Source organism: Chiloscyllium plagiosum, unplaced genomic scaffold (genome assembly GCF_037043375.1).
Source record: "Chiloscyllium plagiosum isolate Xiang-an unplaced genomic scaffold, Cpla_swu_hap1 HiC_scaffold_39, whole genome shotgun sequence".
Taxonomy (NCBI): Eukaryota; Metazoa; Chordata; class Chondrichthyes; order Orectolobiformes; family Hemiscylliidae; genus Chiloscyllium; species Chiloscyllium plagiosum.
In genome coordinates, this window is record NW_028270177.1 from 13,824,139 (window position 1) to 13,844,373 (window position 20,235).

Sequence of the window (20,235 nt, forward strand, 5' to 3'; positions counted from 1 at the left end):
AGTTCTTGGACACTTACTACCTCCCCGGGGCCATAATCACACATCTGAACATCAAGCCATTGTTGCCAGGACTGTCACTGACCTCATTACCTCTGGAGATCTACCCCCACTGCCTCTGACCTTATAAACTCCCAACCCCTGATAGCCCACTTCCACCTCCTTCCGAAAATCAACAATCCAGTCTGTCCTGGAAAGCTTATCATATCTGCTTGTTCCTGACTCCATCTTGACTCTATCTTGACTCCATCCTCTCTCCGTTTGTCAGACCCTGCCTACCTACATACTGCGATTCCTCTGATGCCCTCCACCATACAGACAATTTCCAGTTCCCTGGCCCTTATTGCCTCCTCTTCACCACAGATGTCTAATCCACCTATACCTCCATACCCCATCAGGATGGTCTGAACAATCCTCATCCACCACCACTCTCCTCCACTTGGCTGAACTTGTTCTTTCACTGAACAATTTCTTCTTTAATTCCTCTCACTTCTCCAAATCAAAGGAATGGCTATGGGCACCAGCATGGGACTCAGTTATGTCTGCCTTTTAATGGAGTATGTGGAACAATCTTTGATGCAGTCATAGAGTCATAGAGATGTACAGCGTGGAAACAGACTCTTCAGTCCAACCCGTCCATGCCGACCAGATATCCCAACCCAATCTAGTCCCACCTGCCAGCACCTGGCCCATATCCCTCCAAACCCTTCCTATTCATATACCCATCCAAATGCCTCTTAAATGTTGCAATTGTACTAGCCTCCACCACTTGCTCTGGCAGCTCATTCCATTTCCGTACCACCCGCTGTGTGAAAGGTTGCCCCTTAGGTCTCTTTTATATCTTCCCCTCTCATCCTAAACCTATGCCCGCTAGTTCTGGACTCCCCGACCCCAGCGAAAGGACTTTGCCTATTTACCATATCCGTGCCCCTCATAATTTTGTAAACCTCTATATGGTCACCCCTCAGCCTCCGACGCTCCAGGGAAAACAGCTCCAGCCTGTTCAACCTCTCCCTAGAGCTCAAATCCTCCAACCCTGGCAACATCCTTGTAAATCTTTTCTGAACTCTTTCAAGTTTCACAACATCTTTCCGATAGGAAGGAGACCAGAATTGTACCAACCAAAGTCCTGTACAGCCGCAGCATGACCTTCCAACTCCTGTACTCAATACTCTGACCAATAAAAGAAAGCATACCAAATACCTTCTTCACTCTCCTATCTACCTGCGACTCCACTTTCAAGGCGCTATGAACCTGCACTCCAAGGTCTCTTTGTTCAGCAACACTCCCTAGATCCTTACCAGTAAGTGTATAAGTCCTACACTAGCCCCCTCCCTTAACTTTTTTCTCAGTCCATCGACAACTGTTTTGGTGGCACTTTATGTTCCCACTGGAGCTTGAAAGATTTGTTAATTATGCGTCCAATTTCCACCCATGTATAACTTTCACATGGTTAATCTCTGATATTTCCCTTCCTTTTCATGACCTCTCTGTCTCCATTTTGGGGAATAAATTGTCCACTGCTATTCAATACAAAACTACTGATTCCTACAGCTATCTTTACTACAGCTCTTCACATCCCACAATCTGTAAGGATCCCATCCCATTTTCCCAGTTCCTTTGCTTATGTCATGTCTGTTTGGATGATGACATCTTCCAAAACAGCATTGCTAACATGGCTTCCCTCTTCCATAACCATGATTTCCCACCCACTATGGTTGACAGCGTCCTCAACCACATCCAACCTATCACCTGTGCTTCCACCCTTGCCCCTTCCTATCACTCACCAACAATGCGATTGGGTCCCCCTTGTCTTCACTTTTGATCCCAACAGTTTCCACATTCAAAGGATCATTCTCTGCCATTTCAGCCAACTCCAGCAGAATGCCACCACTAAACGCATCTTCCTTTCACTTGCCTGTGTGCATTTTGCCGGGACCTTTCTCTCTGGAACACCCCAATCCATTCCTCAATGACCACCAACACCATGCCCCTTTCCCATGATATCTTCCCATGTAATTGCACAAAGTGCAGCACTTGCCCTTTCAACTGTTCCTTGCTAAGGGCCTAATCAATTTTTCCAAGTGAAGCACCATTTCACCTGTACTCCTACAATCTGATCCATTACATTTGCTGTACCCAATTGTGGTCTACTGTACATAGGACAAACCAAATGCAGACTGAGTGACCGCTTTGTACCTCCTGTGCAAACATGACCCCAACCTTCCTGCAGCTGGTCATTTTAACACAGCGTCCTGTTCGCGCACCCACATGTTTGTCCTTGGCATGCTGTAACGCTCCAGTGAATCACAGCGCAAACTGGAGGAACAACATCTCATTTTCAGACAAGGCACTTTACACCCTTCTAGATGTAATACTGAGTTCAACACCTTCAGATTGTGAACTCGCTCTCATTTCTTCCCTATCTTTTAGCTTTACTTTTGCATTCTCTGTCACCATGCCTCTCTCTCATCTGCCCACTCCAGTGGGACTATCTGTACTTTCCAGTTTGACACTTGGATAGACTATTGTTCTGCCATTCTCACAATCCGATCACTTAACCAGCACTCTACCCCCAACTCTACTGCATAAATACTGTCCCCTCCAAGCTTCCTGTTAACTCTGATGATGAGACATTTAGACTTGAAATGTTAGCTTGCTCTCTCTCTCCCTGAACGCTGCTCAACCCGTTGTGATTTCAGTATTTTGTTTTCAGTATTTGAGAAGTTTGTCCTTGTACTAAGCTGTATTGGTACTTTCATGAAAATAAACTATGTAGGAATTCAGAGTCTATGGTTTAATTCTAAAGGCAGTGATGACTTAATGAAAATAGTCCTTTTGAATTTATATGTTGCCCATGGTGAAACAGAGGTCATTTCAAAGTAGATAGAGTAGTTTATACAATGTTTAACATTACACAATCATGAATTCACTTTGACTTTGGACGGAACAGTTAGATTAAAATCCTCCACTCCTATGTTAGTTAGTAATTCAGCTGCTGGGAATACAAGACTTAATGCAGTGCGTGATTTATTCAGTAAGTGAAAGATTATAATTTCATGGCAAATACATTTCGCAAGTGACAAGTTAAAAGTAATCTTTCAGGTAAAGTGAATAGATAGTTTGGGGTTAGATTTGCAGCAGTGACTTATGCTCTTTATAATGGTGCAAATATGCTAATGATAGCCTTCCAAAATTCTCTACATCCAGGAACTGCACCTTTGGATTGAAAAATATTATAGGAAGATTTAAGGAAGATGAGAGAGGAGTACCAGTGGTATATATGAGGAAAGTATAATTGCAAGTTACTAGGATCTATAGTAAAGAAGTCAGTTTCCGACATCTTGTTAACTTTCAACTGATCAAAGAGAATAAGCAAGGATTTCTAAAGGATTAGTTAGTATTGACAAATCTGATTGAATTATTTTTTAGTGGTGATGAAAACAGTGGACAGGCAAGAATCCATATATGGCTATTTGAGGCACTTTAGAAAATCATGAGCTTAATTTGTAGTTTATGAAATGGAAAGTAAATCATTATCGTGTTTCAAAGGTTGATTAAGCAACAGGAGACAGCGAATGAATAGGGTGAATAGCCAAGATCGTTTCCCCAGGGTAGGGGATCCAAAACTAGAGGGCATAGGTTTAAGATGAGAAGGGACAGATTTAAAAGAGACCTAAGGGACAACTTTTTCATGAGCAGGATGGTGCACTTATGGAATGAGCTGCCAGAGGAGGTGCTGGAGGCTGGTACCATAACAACAGTTAAAAGGCATCTATATGGGTATATGAATAGGAAGGGTTTAGAGGGATATGGGCCAAAAGCTGGCAAATAGGACTAGATCAGTTTAGGATATCGTCAGCATTGACGAGTTGGACTGAAGGGTCTGTTTCCGTGTTGTATAACTCTATGACTCTATGAGTCGATAATCGTGAAAGTGGACAGATTTTCAAATTAGTAGATGTGCCCAATGATGCAGGGTGTCTGTTGCGGTATCTTAATAATTCATCATATTTCTTAATGATTAAGCATGTAAGAGAGAAAGGCAGACATCCAAATTTGCTGATGACACAAAAATAAGTGGCATTGTAAAAACCGTGCATGGAAATTTTCAAAAGTTAAATGTTAACAGATTAAATAAATAACCAAACTGTGGCAAATAGATTTTTTCACAAGCAAATGTGAGGACTCCTTTTCTGGATCTAGGAAAAGTAGATCAAGGACTTTCTAACTGGTCAATACTTCAAGATAGTTGGTATCCAAAGAGATCAAGATGCCTGGGTACATTGATAACAACAACTATGTGCAATTCTGTCTTTAACATCATTAACTTCTTAAATCACATTGCAAGAATGATCAAAGTTTCACACTGAGTCACTTTTGTGGATATCAAGATGAGATGGTGGTGGGTGTCACAAAGAAAGAGGGGAGATTTAAAAATGCTTTTAAAAAGATGGAAACACTACTCAACTGGGAGTCAATGTAGGACAGCGAGCACAGGGGAGGTAGGTGAGCAGGAGTTTGTACACGTTTAAAAACAGACAATAGAGATTTGCATGACCTGAAATTTGGGAAAGACATCTTTAAAATTCTAAATTAAGAACAAGCTAAAATTAAAATAAAACTTTAAGATGTCATAGACAAGAATAAAAAATAATTAAAAACATTAATGTTGGTGTTTGTATCTGGAGAAACGGAATAGAGGGGCGGAAGAAGTTTTGCTACACAGTGCAAATTACCTGGTTGTCTGCATTCAGTTTTGGGCACCACATCTTCAGAAGGACATAGTGGCTTTGATTAAAATATAGCATGTATTTACCAGAAGATCATAAGATCTACATCAGCCCATTGAATGGGCCCATTGACCCAGAATGATACCTGAATTCGAGGGGTCAAATTGCAATTGAAGATTACATACACTAATGTCTTTGTCCTCCGGGAGTTAAATGCCTCAAGTAAAATTTGATGAACATTTTAAAAATTATATTAATGAGTAATATAAAAATATTTGGAGGTTGTCCTTTCAGGATTGAGATAGAAGTTTTCTTTTCTTTCAGAGAATTGTATGACTTTGGAGCTGTTGGTTGAGGGGGTTGGCAGAGGTGTTGTCATTTAATATTTTTAAGTCAGAGTTGCATAGATTGTTGTTAAGCAGGGGAATCAAGGGTTATCAGGTGGGGGAGGGAGGGTAATATGGAATTTGAAACACAAACAGATCAGCCATGATCTTATTGAATGGTGAAGTCGGCTTGATAAAGCAAAAAGTCTACTTCTGCCTCTATTTCATATGTTTCTCTGTTTGTTGTATATGAACTAATTGAAAACAGAGAGTTAGGCTCAGGGATCCTTTTGAAGATGGTAATCTATAACTAGTGAAGTTTCACTGGGATTAGTGCTGGGGACATAGTTATTACAATATATCTTAATAACTTGGATGTTGGAAGTGATGGCACTGTTGCCAAGGTGACACAAACATAGGTGGGAAGGGAAGTAGTGAGGATGGCTCAGAGAGTCGAACAGAGGGATATGGATAGATTAGATGAGTGAGCAAAACCTTGTCAATTGGAATGCAACATGGGAAAATGTGAAGCACTTTGACAGGAAGAATAGATGGCTTGAATACTACTTAGATGTGTAAAGATTGCAGAAAGCTGCAATACAGAGGGATTTGGGGGTCATCATGTACAAATCACAACAAGAAAAGAATGAATATCCAAACTGAACAGACAATGGGATAAGAAAATGGACTGTTGGCCTTTATTCCAAAGAGAATGAAGTATGAAGTATAAAAATAGGGTGGTCTTGCTAAAATTGTATCCAAAGCACTGGTCAGATCACACCTGGAATACAGTGAAGAGCTTTGTTCCATTTAGCAAAGGAAATATATACTAGAATTGGAGGCAGTCCAGAGAAGGTTCACTGGGCTGATTCTAGTTATGGAGGGATTTTCTTACAAGGAAGGTTGAGTAGGTTTGTCTTGCACTCATTGTACTTTTGAAGAATGAAGGGTGATCTTATTGAAACATAATATTCTTAGGAGTCTAGACAGGGTAGGCATGGAGAGGTTGTTTCCAATATGTGAGACTCTAGGACCAGAGGATATAATCTCAGAGTAATAGGGCCACCACTTCATACACAGATGTCTTGGAATTTTGCTTATGAGAGAATACTGAATCCACAGTATTTTTTACTACAAAGGGCTCTTGCGATTGGGCTGAGAAGGACAGAACTTTTTAATTCAGTAACGGTTGCAAAGGGTATGAGGGAAGGAAAGATAGTTAATATGAAGATTATCAGATCAGCCAGGGTCTAATTGAGTGGCAGAGCAGACTGGATGGGCAGAATGACTTTCCTTCGTTCCTGCATCTGATGCTAATATAAGGTTGACAGAGAAAAGCTATTTTTGTTGGTTGGCGACTTGAAGACGAGAGGGGAAAGTAATTCAAATGCTTTCAGGAATCAAATTATGAAATGTTCCTCTGCATAAAGCAGTTGATACTAATCATTTTAAAATGAGGATTGATTGTCTTTTGTTAACCAAAGGCATGAACACATTGGATTAAGATTGCATATAGGATTTTGGACTTCGGGTAGATCGCATTAGAGGTTGGAGTTTGAGTGGTTATTAAATGACTAACTCCTGTTGGAATGTAACAGGAACTGTTACAAAATACTATATGGGAAACTCAGAATTAAACAAAAACAAGAAGTAGAATGTCTGATTCAGATACTGATGACAAGTTTGAATGGGTGGAGCAATTTTCCGAGGGCTGGTTTAAACAATCAATAGGAAGCCAGTTGGTAGTAATCTCACAGTGGAGTAAAAGTTAAAAAGAACAGTTTTACTGCCAGGACTCCTTTATGTGATCTGTCTATTGTTTGGCTATTACTGTCAGAAAGCAGCAGAGAATAAAAATCAGACTGAGATGTGGGTTAGAGCCCAAGCAGCACAGACACAGACTTCCTGTTGTGGTGTACAAACATTCTTTCAGGATTACAAAGCATGCTGTGAAAACTGTTTGGTGAGCTTTATTGGTAAACAGGCAGATATTCCTGGTTAGGTGGGTATTGCAAACGATCCCTTAAAGACTGGGTACAATTTCCAATAAGGTCATAAGTATGTCCTTGCATCAAAATTTGTCTGTGTGAATGATCTCCATTAGATTCCTGTGGGACCCGTATCTGCTGTCAAAATCAGTGGTGTTAAAATTCTATATCAGCAGGAACGAATCAAATGCATGCTCGTGAACACCCCATCCATTATCTGATTTCTGCCTTCTACTTACCAACTAAACAATTTGTGGAAATTGTTCTTCCTTTTTGCCTCTTAAGAAATGTTCTGTTAAATACATTGCTGCGGAGGAAAATGCAACAAATCTCCTTCTCTCTCCTCAAAAAATGCCTTTCATAGTTTATGTCCCTGGTGTCATCCTACTTATAGGTTAATTAATTGGTTCTGTATCCTAAAATGGTATGTTCAAATGATGAGTCAATATTTTAGCACAGAAGCAAAATGCTGCTGAAATCTGAAATTATATTTAAATAAGAGCAGATGAGGGGGTTCTGTAGACAGATACTGAAAACGTGTTGCTGGAAAAGCACAGCAGGTCAGGCAGCATCCAAGGAACAGGAGAATTGACGTTTCGGGCATAAGCCCTTCTTCAGGAATGAGGAAAGTGTGTCCAACAGACTAAGATAAAAGGTAGGGAGGAGGGACTTGGGGGAGGGGCGTTGGAATTGCGATAGGTGGAGGGAGGTCAAGGTGAGGGTGATAGACCGGAGTGGGGTGGGGGTGGAGAGGTCAAGAAGAAGATTGCAGGTTAGGAAGGTGGTGCTGAGTTTGAGGGATTTGACTGAGACAAGGTGGGGGAGGGGAAATGAGGAAACTGGAGAAATCTGAGTTCATCCCTTGTGGTTGGAGGGTTCCCAGGCAGAAGATGAGGCGCTCTTCCTTCTGCATGGGAACCCTCCAACCACAAGGGATGAACTCAGATTTCTCCAGTTTTCTCATTTCCCCTCCCCCCAACTTGTCTCAGTCAAATCCCTTGAACTCAGCACCGCCTTCCTAACCTGCAATCTTCTTCTTGACCTCTCCACCCCACCCCACTCCGGCCTATCATCCTCACCTTGACCTCCCTCCACCTATCGCAATTCCAACGCCCCTCCCCCAAGTCCCTCCTCCCTACCTTTTATCTTAGCCTGCTGGACACACTTTCCTCATTCCTGAAGAAGGGCTTATGCCCGAAACGTCGATTCTCCTGTTCCTTGGATGCTGCCTGACCTGCTGCGCTTTTCCAGCAACACATTTTCAGCTCTGATCTCCAGCATCTGCAGTCCTCACTTTCTCCTCTGTAGACAGATAATCAAGATTAATGATTTAGTTGGATGATCAGAGTATTCAAGAAAATTTGCAGCTCACATTGCAGATGAGGTTGCTGACTTGCTCACTGAGATGGTAAGTTTGTTCACAGACCATTCTAGGTAACATCATCAGTGCGCCTCCAGTGAAGTGTTGGTGTTCTGTCCCATTTGCTATTTGTGTTTGGGTCTGCTGGGGTTGGTGGTGTCATTTCCGGGTTTTTTTGCTGATTCTGTTTCTTAGTGGCAACAACAAGTACCTGCCTCCACTCTGTTTAAATTCCTGAGTGTAAGCTTAGTTGGAAAGTGTAACCTTCTGTTTACTTCATGCCTACTTTTCAATCTTTAAATACCATTTGTTCTCCATTAGTTGAAGAAATTCACCAGTTGAGCAAAATTGACCAAGGTCTCCTGATACCCTTGTTGCCGTGGTTGTGCTGGTATCATTATGTAATCAAGCATTTTTGTGACCATAAAATGCTAACATATGAACAGGAGAAAGCCATTCAGCTCCTTGAGCCTTTTCTGCCATTCAATGAGATTATAGCTGATCTGTGGCCTAATTCCATATATGTGCCTTTGGCCCATATCTCTCAATACATTTACTTAACAAAAACATGTTTCTATCCTAGATTTAAAATTAAATCTGGCATCTAGCATTCACTGCCATTTGTAGAAGAGAATTTCAAACATTTACTACCCTTTCTGTGCAGATGTGCTGCCTAACATCTGTCCTGAATGGTCTGGCCCTAATTTTTAGAATATGCCCACAAATTCTACAATGCCCTACAGTGTTATCTATCCTATTATCTATCCTGTCTTCCTCTTGTTAACACTTAAGTGTGAACTTGAGAGTGCTATAAAATGCCGCATTTGAGCAACATCTGGTTCAGTCTGTTTGCAAAATGCTTAATGAACAGTGTGCTGGACAGTGTGCATTGAGAATGTATCAGCTGGACCCCATCCATGCCTCCCAACATTTCCGAACATTGCTAGATACGAGCTCTGTGGAAATAGGGATCCTGAAGCCAATTTTTTGTCAACCATTGGTTAGTGCAATTTTAAATTGTTGTGTTCATCACTGCATTTAAATGCACTGTTGTCATGCACCATCTTACTAATGAGCACAGGCTATCAAAGCAATTATCACATCTTGACCCTAATCCCTGACAATGGTGATAAATAGGCAGACCTTGTGACATAATTGTAGCTTATGTTGAAGTTATTTACAGTCTTGCTACTTTGTTTTTACCAATCACACAATATCTGGTTCAGACAGGAGACCACAAAGATCTTACAATAGCTTTCAATCATCTGAAAGCTAAAGGCTCAGGGCTCAGGTAATTCCCATTCTTGTCACGTGAGGTCAAACCTTATATCCATGACAGGATTGCACAGAATAGGAAGTCACCAAAGTGGAGCAGACAAGATCACGAAAGGTGGAACTTTAGTCCCCAGCTCTTCCATTGTGATAGAATTTGCTGTTGATTCACACACTGTTTTTCTGTCCTTGAACTTTCTACCCCTGCAGCATTATGCTGAAAAATGTTGGTCCCTGATGCTTTGGAGAACTTGCTGTTCCCTGATCTTGCATTGGGACTGGATGCTCTTTGCTCCTCAACTGCAAATCCATCACAATCTAATCTATTGCATCCCAAGTTGGATTTCAAAGATGTTATTCAGCCAGAGATCACACTTCATTAAAGCAATAAAATATAAATGCATAATTACATTTAAAAAATCATTTTTTGGAACTATGGAAGAACAGGATTTTTTAATACGGTGAAAACATAAATATTACAATTTGGGAGACTTTGGGGGTCTTTGTACACAAATCATAAAATAAATGAACTTACAGGCACAATAAGCAATTCAGCAAATGAAATATTATACTTTGTTGGAAGGGAAGTGGAGTATAAGAATAAGGAAAATTTGCTGCCGTTGTAATATTACTTTGGAGAGATCACACACCTGTTTAGTTCAGGTCCTTCTACCTAAGGAAATGTATACTTGCTTTTGAGGGTGCACAGCACAGGGTCATTACTTCAGAGAAGTGGTTGGCCACTTATTATTCAGATGAAGTTAGGGTTTTTCATCCGGAAATATAAATCTTAGGAATTTTCTATCGCACAGTGTCTTGATTTTCAGTCATCAAGAATGATTACGATTGAAGTCAATAGATTTTTGGGCACTTAAGAATCAAGGGAACTAGTGGGAAAGTCGAGTTGACAGGTTTCATCCATCTAATTGAAAGACAGAGGTACATGGGGCATTATAATCTATCCCTGCTCCTATTTATTATGTTAATTTTCCTAAATTTATGTTGTATTTATTCTCAATTTTTCAACAGAATCTGGATGCAATTTATTCTCAATATGGAGTGTCTTGAAAGGAAAAGTAGGTTCCAGGTCGCATACGCTCTGAGTATCATTATCATTCTATCGTGTCCGATGAATGAAGGTGCTAATATTTTGGTTGTACCTATCGAGGGTAGTCACTGGGTCAATATGCGAGTTCTAATCGAAGAGCTGAAACTTCAGGGGCACGATATTACTGTGCTGTTTTTCTCAACATCTTGGTACATCAGAGAAAGGCCGGATCTATATCAATCCATTGTGGTGGAAATGCAAGGATTCCTTACCCAAAGTTCAAATGAAGAATTTGTAGGACAATTTGTACAAAATATGCTAGAAGCCATGGCAAATGAATCAACATTATGGACTTTTGTGAAGTTCCAATATTATATTTCAACATTTCTGCACATGTGTCATAGCTGGGCTCGAGAATTTAACATTGCAGTTTTTGAAAACAAAACTTTGCTAAAACAACTTGAAAGTGCAAACTTTGACTTAATACTCACTGATCCCTTTTTTGCAACAGGTGCAATGCTGGCATATTATTTAAAACTCCCCGTGATATATAATGTCCGTTCGCTTAGCAGTGGTGAAGCTCATTTGCTAATTGCCCCATCGCCACTGTCCTACGTCCCAGTCCTTGGCTCACGACTGACAGATAAAATGAGTTTTCTCCAAAGAACACAAAATGTCATCATAAGTCTTGTTCAACAACTGATTACAGATTTTATTACTCACCCGATTTACAATGATCTCTGCCATCGCTATCTGGACCCAGACACAGACATTAAGACTATTCTTTCAAGGGCAGATGTGTGGCTGATAAGAGTTGATTTTACATTTGAATTCCCAAGACCTACCATGCCCAATATTGTTTACATTGGAGGATTCCAGTGTAAACCATCTAAACCACTGGAGACAGACTTTGAAGCATTTGTCCAGTCCTCAGGGGAACATGGGATTATTGTCATGTCAATGGGGACCATTGTCAGCTCTTTGCCAATGCACATTACAATGCAAATAGCAGAGGCCTTTGCTCAAATGCCTCAGAAGGTTATCTGGAGATATGATGGAAAAACCCCTCCCAACATTGGAAATAATACACTACTGGCAAAATGGATCCCTCAGAGTGATCTACTTGGGCATCCCAAAACACGAGCCTTCATTTGCCATGGTGGCACCAATGGAGTTTATGAAGCCATCTATTATGGGGTGCCAGTAGTTGGCATACCTCTGCTTTTTGATCAGTTTGATAATTTACTCAGACTTGAAGTCAGAGGTGCAGCAAAAGTCATTAGCATCACAACCATGCAGTCAACAGATCTACTGCAGGCACTTAATGAGGTTATATATAACACATCTTATCGGGAGAACATGCAGAAACTCTCTGCTCTCCACAAAGACCAACCTGAGTCTCCAATGGAGAGAGCTATTTTCTGGATTGAGTATGTTGCGCGACACAAAGGGGCAGCACATTTGCGCTCAGAGTCTTACCGACTCCCCTGGTATGCTTACTATTGTGTAGATGTGATGATCTTTCTGTTGTCTTTATTCATCATGACTACTGTGCTGACAGTCCTACTATTGAAGACAGTTTGTAAAATTGGCTGGAAGAGAAAGCAAAAAATTCACTGAATTTAATGCTTTGAATTGGGCAAGGGGCATTCCTGTCTAGACATTATATGTTTTAATACTTTTGGGAAAATACTACATGATTGGCAAACATGTTAGACAACAGCAGCAAAATTCTGTACTTACGTCACATACTGTGTGAAGAACACAATATTTGAGTATTATTCAAAATTTATTCTCACATGACTAGTCAAAAATACGAACATGAAATGTCTGAGGTGCCCTGAGAGGATTTGCGTAGAGAAGTCCTTTCCTGGATATAAGTTTGCTCGCTGAGCTGGAAGGTTCATTTTCAAACATTAAATCACTATACTAGGTAACATCATCAGTGAGCTTCTGGTGAAGCGCAGGCGTTATGTCCCACTTTCTATCTGTGTGTTTAGGTTTCCTTGGGTTGGTGATGTCAATTCCTGTGTTGGTGGTGCCATTTCCTGTGTTGGTGGTGTCATTTCCTGTTCTTTTTCTCAGAGGGTGGTAGATGGGATCCAAATCAATGTGTTTGTTGACAGAGTTCTGGTTGGAATGCCATGCTTCTAGGAATTCTTGTGCGTGTCTCTGTTTGTCTTGTCCTAGGATGGATGTGTTGTCACAGTCAAAGTAGTGTCCTTCCTCATCTGTATGTAAGGATACTAGTGAGAGTGGGTCATGTCCTTTTGTGGCTAGAACTCACAGAAGAAACCCAGCAAACCATCAGACAGAGCATTGTACCAACATTAAGCAGGAAAAAGGAAAGAAACACATTCAATACACAAGAAAGGAAAGCACTAGAAGGACTCAAAGAAGATAAAAAACATTGCTTTCCTACCTGCAGACAAAGGATGCTTGACAGTCATTTTAAACCAAACAGACTACATTGAGAAAGTGAACGTACTGCTTGCAGATACTGACACTTGCAAACAGATAGCGATAGACTTGACCCCACAACTAGAGAACTAAATCACAGCCCTACTGAAAAAACTTCAGATATCTGGAGAATTAAACAAGACAGACTTCCAAAAAATGAAACCAGATGGATCCAACACGCCATGTTTCCACAGAATATCCAAAATTCACAACCCAGGAGCCCCCTCAGACCATAGTCTCACTACCTGGAACACCAATGTACAGATTAGCCAAGCAGCTACACCAAAGACTAAAACACTTAGAAGACTCATGCCACTCCACTCGCTCCACCAAAAAAATTCTGAACACCATAGACTCTTCTATCCACCAAGATAGAAGAGGATGAAATAATGGTCTCCTTTGGTGTAACAGCCCTGTTCACATCCATCAACATCAACCTGGCCAAAGAAACACTGACTACATTATTAGAAGAACCAAAGACACCTATACCAAACACCACCAACTTCACCAGTAAGGACAACATCGTCAAGCTAGTGGACCTATACCTTACCACCCACTTCACTTTCAATAACAAAACCTACAGACAAACCAATGGAACACCAAATGGATCTCCAATACAAGGGTTCTTTGCAGAGGCAGTAATGCAGAGACTCAAGCAAACAGCTCTGCCAACCATCCAACCTAAACTGTGAGTCTGCTACATAGATGACACTTTTGTCATCACTAAATGAAACAAATTAGAGGAAATGTTCAAGACCATCAATAATATCCTTATTGGCAAAAAATTCACAAAAGAGAAGGAAAACAACAACACATTGCCATTCCTAGATGTCACAGTAGAGAGAACAGTCAATGGGGAACTTCAAACCAGTGTCTACAGGAAAACAACACATATGGACCAAATACTGAACTACAGAAGCAATCATCCCAGCACCCACAACGAAGCTGCATTATAACATTATTCCAATGAGCCACCACACTCTGCAGCACAGAGGAACTACGAAGAGCAGAGGAAAACCAGTGTATTCAAAATGAACGTGCACCCAATGAAGACAGTCCGCCAATTTCTCAGCAACAAACCCAAACAATCAGACAAAACATGTCCTGAAACCCTAGCTACACTCCCCTACATCAAAGACATCTTGGAAATGACTGCCAGACTACTCAGAACTCTTGGCAGCATGGTAGCCCACAAACCCACCAACACACTACAACAGCAGCGAATGAACTTAAAAGGCCCGATACAAACAGCAAGCAAAACGAACATCATTTACAAATACAAGAACTGTAACAAACACTACATTGGACCAACAGGCAGAAAACTAGCCACCAGGACAAACAAACATCAACTAGCCACAAAAAGACATGATCCACCCTCACTAGTATGCTTACATACAGATGAGGAAGGACACCACTTTGATTGGGACAACACATTCAGCCTAGGACAAGCCAAACAGAGAGTCACACATGAGAATTCCTAGAAACATGGCTTTCCAACCAGAACTCTATCAACAAACATATCAATTTGGATCCCATCCACCACCCTCTGAGAAAATGAACAGGAAATGACATCACCAACACAGGAAATGACATTCCCAACCCAAGGAAACCTAAACACATAAATAGAAAGTGGGATATAACACTAGCACTTCACTGAAGGCTCACTGATGATATTACCTAGTATGGTGATGGAATGTCTGAAAATGAACCTTCCAGCTCAGCAAGCAAACTTACATCAAGAACATCAACCTGAGCTCCAAAATCTTCTCAAGTTCTTACCCCCTAAGTTCATTCGCTCCTGTCTGGGCAGTCAACATGTTTCTGAGATTAACTGTATCCAATGGGGCATGTGGGGAATTGAGTTGGTGACATCGCTGTAATGTTGCAGGTTTACTAACCAACAGACTATAGTTAGTTACATGTCCTGGTGATATGTATTCAAATCCAGCAACAGCTTTTGGTGTAATTCCCAATATTTTTAATTGAGTATCAATACCATGAAATCCTCTTTGATTTGCACAATAGTTCATATGACATCCTTTCGGGAAGGAAATGTGACATAAGCTAATGTGGCAGGGGGATGGGAACCAAATGCGGAGTTTGGTGGACAGGAAGGAAGTGGTAACTAAAGCCTGTAAGGAACTAGATAATGAAGTTAGTGTGAGTAAGGGGAAGAGTAGGCAGGAAATGGAGGATGAATGCAGAGGGACTTGTGGTCTGAGGTGCATTTGTTTTAATGCAAGAAGTATAATAGGTAAGGCAGATAAACTTAGGTTTTGATTAGTGCCTGGGAGTATGATGATATTGTTATTACTGAGACTTGGTTGGGGGAAGGGCATGATTGACAACTAAACATCCCAGGATATTGATGCTTCAGGCATGATAGAGAGGGAGGTAAAAGGGGTAGAAGAGTTACATTATTGGTCAAAAGAAATATCACAGCTGTGGTGAAGAATGGCACTATGGAAGACTCGAGTAGTGAGGCAATACAGGCAGAGCTCAGAAATAGGAAGAGTGCGGTATCAATGTTGGGATTGTACTACAGGTCTCCCAACAATGAACATGAGATAGAGGTACAAATATGGAGAGAGATCATAGAAAGATGTAGGAGCAACAAGGTAGTGGTGATAGGAGATTTTAATTTTCCCAACGTAGACGGGATTCACTTAGTGTTAGAGGTCTGAATGGAACAGAATTTGTGAGGAGCATCCAGGAGGAGAGCAATATGTAAGTAGTCCAATTTAGGAAGGAGCCATACTGGACTTGGTGTTAGGAAATGAGCCTGGCCAGGTGGGGGTTGAAGTTACAGTGGGGGATTACTTTGGGAATAGTGATCACAATTACAAACATTTTGGAATATTCATGGACAAAGAGGAGAGTGGTGCTAAAGGAAGTGTGCTAAATTAGGGGAAGGCCAACTATACCAAAATTTGGCAGGAGCTGGGAGCAGCTGTTTGAAGGGTGATACACATTCGATATGTGGGAGGATTTTAAAGAGAGGTTGATTAGAGTTCAGGAGAGATATGTTCCTGTAAAAATAAGGGATAGAAATGGCAAGATTAGGGAGCCATGGATGACAGGTGAAATTGTGAGACTAGCTAATAGGAAAAAAGATGTGTACATAAGGTCTAGGTGACTGAAGACAGATGAGGCTTTGGAAAAATATTGGGAATGTAGGACCAATCTGAAATGAGGACTTCAGAGGCTAAAAGGGGTCATGAGATATCCTTAGTGAGCAGGGTTGAGGAAAACCCCAAAGCCTTTTACTTATATATAAGGAGCAAGAAGGTAACAAGGGAAAGGGTTGGCCCACTCAAGGATAAAAGAGGAAAGATATGTGTGGAGTCAGAGAAAATGGGTGAGACTCTTAATGAGTACTTTGCATCAGTATTCACCGAGGAGAGAGACATGGTGGATGTTGAGGTTAGGGATAGATTTTTAATTACTCTAGGTCAAGTCTGCATAAGGAGAGAAGAAGTGTTATGTGTTCTAAGGGATAGGATATATACCCATTGAGAAGAAAGTGGGATTATCAGTGATAGGCAGTATGGTTTTGTGCAGGGAAGGTCATGTTTTACGAGCCTAATAGAATTCTTTGAAGTGGTGACAAAGTTGATTGATGTGGGAAAGGATGTAGATGTCATATACAGGGACTTTAGTAAGGCATTTGATAAGGTTCCCCATGAAAGGCCGATGAAGAAGGTGAAATCGCATGGTGTCTAAGGTGATTTAGCTAGATGGATAGAGGACTGGTTGGGCAACAGGAGACAGAGAGTAGTAGTGGAAGGGAGCTTCTCAAAATGAAGATCTGTGACCAGTGATGTCCCACAAAGCGTAGGTTGCTTCATTAGCAAGTTTGCATATGATACTAAGATTGGTGGAGTAGCAGATAGTGCATGTCAGTGGACTGGGGTCAGTCAGGGGACTGTCAGTGCATGCAGCAGAATATAGGTAGATTGGAGAGCTGGGCAGAGAAATGGCAGATGGAGTTCAATCCAGATAAATGAGACATGATGCATTTTGGAAGATGCAATTCAAGATCGAACTATACAATAAATGGAAAAGTCCTGGGGAAAATTGATGTCCAGAGAGATCTGGCTGTTCAGGCCCATTGTTCCCTGAAAGTGGCAATGCAAGTCAGTAGAGTGGTCAAGCAGGCATACGGCATGCTTTCCTTCATCAGACAGGGTATTGAGTACAAGAGTTGGCAGGTCATGTTCCAGTTGTATAAGACTCTGGTTCGGCCACATTTGGAATACTGCGTACAGTTCTGGTTGCCACATTACCAAAATGGATGCGGATGCTTTGGAGAGGGTGCAGAGGAGGTTCATCAGGATGTTGCCTGGTATGGTGGGTGCTTGCTATGAGGAGAGGTTGAGTAGATTAGGATTATTTTCATTGGAAAGTAGGAGGTTGAGGGGGAACCTGATTGAGGCCTACAAAATCATGAGAGGTTTGGACAGGGTGGATAGCAAGAAGCTTTTTCCAGAGTGGAGGACTCAATTAGTAAGGCTCATGAGTTCAAAGTGAAAGGGGAAAAGTTTAGGGGGAATATATGTGGAAAGTTCTTCACACAGAGGGTGATGGGTGCCTGGAATGCGTTACCAGCAGAGGTGGTAGCGACGGGAACAGTAGCATAATTTAAGATGTATCTAGACAGATACATGAATGGGCAGGGAGCAAAGGGATACAGATCCTTAGAAAATAGGAGGCAGATTTAGATCGAGGATCTGGATCAGTGCAGGCTTGGAGGGCCAAAGGGCCTGATCCTGTGCTGTAAAGTTATTTGTTTTTCATTCTTTATTCTTTGAAATCTGCCATCCCTAGTAGACTGGCCTATATGTGACCCCCGAACTGCAGAAAAGTAATTGACTCTTAACTACATTCTGAAAGCTATTCAGTCCAAGGACAACTGGGGATGAGCAATAAATAATGGCCTTGTTGGTTACATATCCCATGAAATAATTAATTAATTACATTGTTTATGTAGGTCATAGAGTTGAAGCTAAATTTTGATTATGGAAAGGTAATAATGTAAAATAGGCATAGTCAGCTGGCTTCAATTACACTGCTGTGGGCTCCACATAGTGCTACGTCTTTAGTTATCAAAAATGTCGTTGAAATGTATAAAGCTGTTGGGCAAAACAAAGCCATGAACAATTCCGTTGAGGTTTGGAAGGAGACAAAGTGTTAATTTTCAGAATCATGTGTCCTCCCATTCACTGCTGCAAAGACAAAGAATATTTTGCATTTAGCATCAGTTTCTCATTATTGGTTAGAACTGACACTCAGCTGATAATGGTTGAACAGGAGTCCAACAAGAATAGATGACTTTTGCTGTCTCTGATTATAAGATGCCATTATAAAATCACATGATTATAAAGAAAGCATTCTGTATAATTTGACTGACATTTTAACTTTTTTGTACATGTATCACTGGGCATTGCTTATGTAATTAATTAGCTATCACTGCATATGGTAGTCCAAATAAGCCAGATTTATGCAGAACATTCTCCTCTAATAAAGACCAGTTTGTTTCCTTGATATCTTCCACATTTAAAAAATTCTCTAGTTTATGACTGTCTTAATAAGTTTATAATTTTGCAAGCCTACGGACTGTTCTTACTGAAGTCAAAGATAGTGAGGTGAGATTAGTACCAACTGAGCTATGGTCAGAGTGAGAAAGAAGGGGACAGGGATTTCATGTGATACTTCATTGTGGAGAAAAGAAAACAACCTAAGTGATATCCTTCCATTTCAGGATGATCCCAGAATAGTGAGCAGTTTGTCAAAGGAAAGAATGACCTGATAGCTAGCAATTTATGTCATTCAGCTAGTTCTGGTAATGAACATTGTTTGGTATTAAGTTCTGTGCCTGGATACCTTGGGTATTTGAAAGATGTGGTGATGGCCACACCAGGAGAAATGATTGAGAGAGACTATGTTGGTGACAAGGGCATCAAGGATGGTAGTGAGTGCACTGATGAACAGATTGGCGGTTGCAAAAATGTCATGATGGTTAGAGGGCGAATGGCATGACAGAATTTGAAAGGGATTGTAATAATCCTCAAATGCATGCTTGAATGCTCGATTGAACCTCCCTCCACCGCATTTCCAGGCAGTGCTTTCCAGACCCTAACAGACACCTTTGGGCCTAAATGAGGTTGCACTGGAGAGAGTGTGAGAGTTCTCTCATCTTGCATTTGCTCCTTATGCAAACCACTTTAAAAGTTGTGCCCTCTGGCTTTTCATCTGTTTGCGAGCAGGAACAGTTTCTCTTCATCCACTTTGTCTCGATCCCTCATGATTTTTAAACCTTCAATCGAATCTTCTTTTCACTACCTTCTCTCCAAGAAAAACATTCCCAACTTCTCCAATTCTTCCTTGTGACTGAAATGGCCTATCCCTTTAATCATTTAAGTGACTTTTGGATAGGCACAGGGTCGATAGTAAAATGAAGGGTACGCAGATTAGTTTGATCTTAGAGTCGTAAAAAAGGTCGGCACAACATTGAAGGACTTGTACTGTACTCTTCTATGTTCTATTCTCGTAAACCTCTTTGCACTCTCTCCTGTGCAACCTCATTAAAGCCCAAAGGTGTCTGGTAGAAATGCCACTTCCAATTTTCAGCTCCTTCTTTCAAGAATCTGGACAAGTAAATCAGAGCAGGTAGTTGGCGGCTGCCACTTGCTACATGCTGGACATCATCCACTTGCTTCTTCTCAATAACCTTCCTGCATGATCCATGACCATCATCCTCTTCAACCCTCATGTACATACATTAGCATTGGCAAACCAACAGCCTCATGACATTGCCAAGACTGCACTCTGATCTACTCAAGCACCACTTCAGCCCTTCAGAACTTCAACACTTTGGAACTCAGGGACAGCTAACACTTGCATATTTCTACCCAGTCCTGTGTACGTAGGGATATACACACACCCCATGCATCTATGCAGGATACATCTCCTGACTCTTAGCTGCTTTCTTCATGCTGACTTAGCTATTTGGAAGCTGCCAGCTCCTCTCTATTTCACATTGCTTTCCTTT

At 41.1% G+C, this 20,235-nt stretch overlaps 1 pseudogene across 2 annotated transcripts; it reads left to right on the forward strand.

The window, feature by feature from the left end:
• The first annotated feature begins 2,930 nt into the window (after positions 1-2,930).
• On the forward strand, positions 2,931-18,728 carry LOC122540943 (UDP-glucuronosyltransferase 1-2 pseudogene; annotated as a pseudogene). 2 transcript variants are annotated; one of them, XR_015753843.1, is made up of 2 exons: positions 2,931-3,034; positions 10,706-18,728. The product of XR_015753843.1 is annotated as a UDP-glucuronosyltransferase 1-2 pseudogene, transcript variant X1 (transcript). The 2 variants fall into 2 exon arrangements; XR_015753844.1 differs by lacking the exon at positions 2,931-3,034 and adding an exon at positions 3,084-3,102.
• Positions 18,729-20,235: the final 1,507 nt, after the last annotated feature.